Here is a 2,151-nt window from a genome sequence, read left to right on the forward strand (position 1 = left end):
AGTTTAGTTTTATGGCACTTGCAATACAAATAGGTCATATCAGTGCTGAAGATTAGAGGTGTTTAAAAAAAGTAACATATAAAGAAAAAAAGGAAGAGTGATAAGGACCATAGTGCTCGATAATGTTTACACTACACCTGGGAGCATCGAACTTATGAAAAGTACAGACAGATCGAGATTTTTCTGATTTATAAAAAAAATAAAATGCGTTTTATGAACTATAACTATAAAATGGCAGCGGTACATGTTTTTAAAGAAAGTCATAGGTACATCAAAACGATAAATGCTTCCTTAAAAAAATTTATTGAATAAGTAAAAACTCAACAGAAGAGAACACAAAAAGAAGTTAATCGGTGTAGCCTACTCCTTCATGAATGTTGAGTTTGTTGCACAGAAAATACATGACAGGATATAATACTATACGTATTCCAGTAAGTGGAAAGAAGCAGGTTTAAAAAAAAACAACTTTATTTCAAAAGTTCACAAAACCAAGCTCAGAAGAGGAGAGTTTGAAAAGTGAACCAATTAGATTAAGAGGAGAAAAAAAAACGGAAGAAAGGGACACACTCTAGAAATAGAATGATCAATGAAATGGTAACATCATTCTTAACCCTATCCGAACACCTGGGGTCTTTTTGTACCTCAGGGGTTGTACTCTTCACATTTTAGAATACTTCTAGTACGAAGGTCTTTTTGAAACTTTCAGTATTTCTCCAAAAATCATTTTGACAGCCTGCTATGCAAAGCAAACGAATCGGATTAAATTTCCTCTTTGGAAAGTGGTGGCACAGAGTACCCCACTTCGTATGGATACGATAGTAAAACACGACGTACGGATAAGATTAAAAAGTAATTTCTCATCTGAACAAAGAATATTCGTAAGAAGAATGAGGAATAATATATATATTATCTTTATTGTTACTATAAAAATAATAATAATAATAATAATAATCATCATCATCATCATAACAATAATAACAATAATTGTGATAATAATAATAATAATAATAATAATAATAGTAGTAATAATAAAGATAAAATATAAATATTACCATTATTATCATTTAATGGGAACAAATTTGAAGAAGACAGACAGGAAGGAGACTGTGTGATGAGTACATTATGTAATACAATGCATGTAGAACAAATCTACTGCTCAACGTAAGACTCGTCACTTTTGAAATGGCATATGGCGGAGTCTTACACCGTTCAGTCAAAATTATGTGCCCAGTACTTACTGATGCTGGTCTCGCTTCTGCCAGTTTCGATTTAGCGTCATTAGAGATGTTCAAGCTGTGGATGGACAGAAGGAGCGATGCACGGTAACTGTCATAAGTAAGCACTTGGGGAGGAAGAGAGAGAGAGAGAGAGAGAGAGAGAGAGAGAGAGAGAGAGAGAGAGAGAGAGAGAGAGAAAGAGAGAGAGAGAGTGGAAGAGAGAGGGAGAGAGATGGAGGGAGGGAGGGATAGAGAGGGAAAGAAATATGTAGTAAGGAGAGGAAGAGAAAGAGAGAGACAGAGACATACATATCGGCTGCTCAACGTAAGAATCTGTCATTTTCCAAAATGGCGAATGGCAGAGTCCTATACGGGGTGCCCACTACGGCTGGATCGGGCAGATCGCTCGACTCGATCGCCTGAAACTGAAAACAAACACGTTTGTTTTTGAGGCGATCGAGTCGGGCGATCCTATCCGTAGTGGGCACCCCGTACTACACTCACTAAACAGCTAGCTACTATGTCTGTATACTTTATTGGCCCAAAAAAGAAATGCTCAAAACAAGAATGGTATTGCAGGTTTTTTAAGCACCTTTTTACACACTTTCACACACACACACACAAATTATATCATACTATCATCATCATCACTGCCTTTCACCCCTGGTATAGGCCACATACAAACTCCTTCCATTTATCTCTGTCCTGGGCCATCCTTCCAAGCTCAGTCCAAGTGAGTTTCATCACTCTCATGTCCCTTTCCACACATCCCCTCCATGTTTCCCGAGGCCTGCCTCTGCCTCATGCTCTCTGTATCTCTCTCTTGCCCTTTTTAACTCCCAGTGGAGCACAGGCCATCAACAACATTTCTCCAGCGAATCCTGTCCTGAGCATCCTTTTCTAGCTGTTTCCATGATGTCCCCGCTTTTTCAAT

General features: G+C 38.0%; 1 protein-coding gene across 1 annotated transcript in view; it reads right to left on the bottom strand.

Annotated features, from left to right (window-relative positions):
* The window catches only part of LOC101846611 (protein MTO1 homolog, mitochondrial), a gene marked incomplete at its 5' end in the record, with an annotated part of 14,206 nt that overhangs the window by 5,210 nt on the left and 6,845 nt on the right, over nt 1–2,151 (bottom strand).

Source organism: Aplysia californica, unplaced genomic scaffold (assembly GCF_000002075.1).
Source record: "Aplysia californica isolate F4 #8 unplaced genomic scaffold, AplCal3.0 scaffold00851, whole genome shotgun sequence".
Classification (NCBI taxonomy): Eukaryota; Metazoa; Mollusca; class Gastropoda; order Aplysiida; family Aplysiidae; genus Aplysia; species Aplysia californica.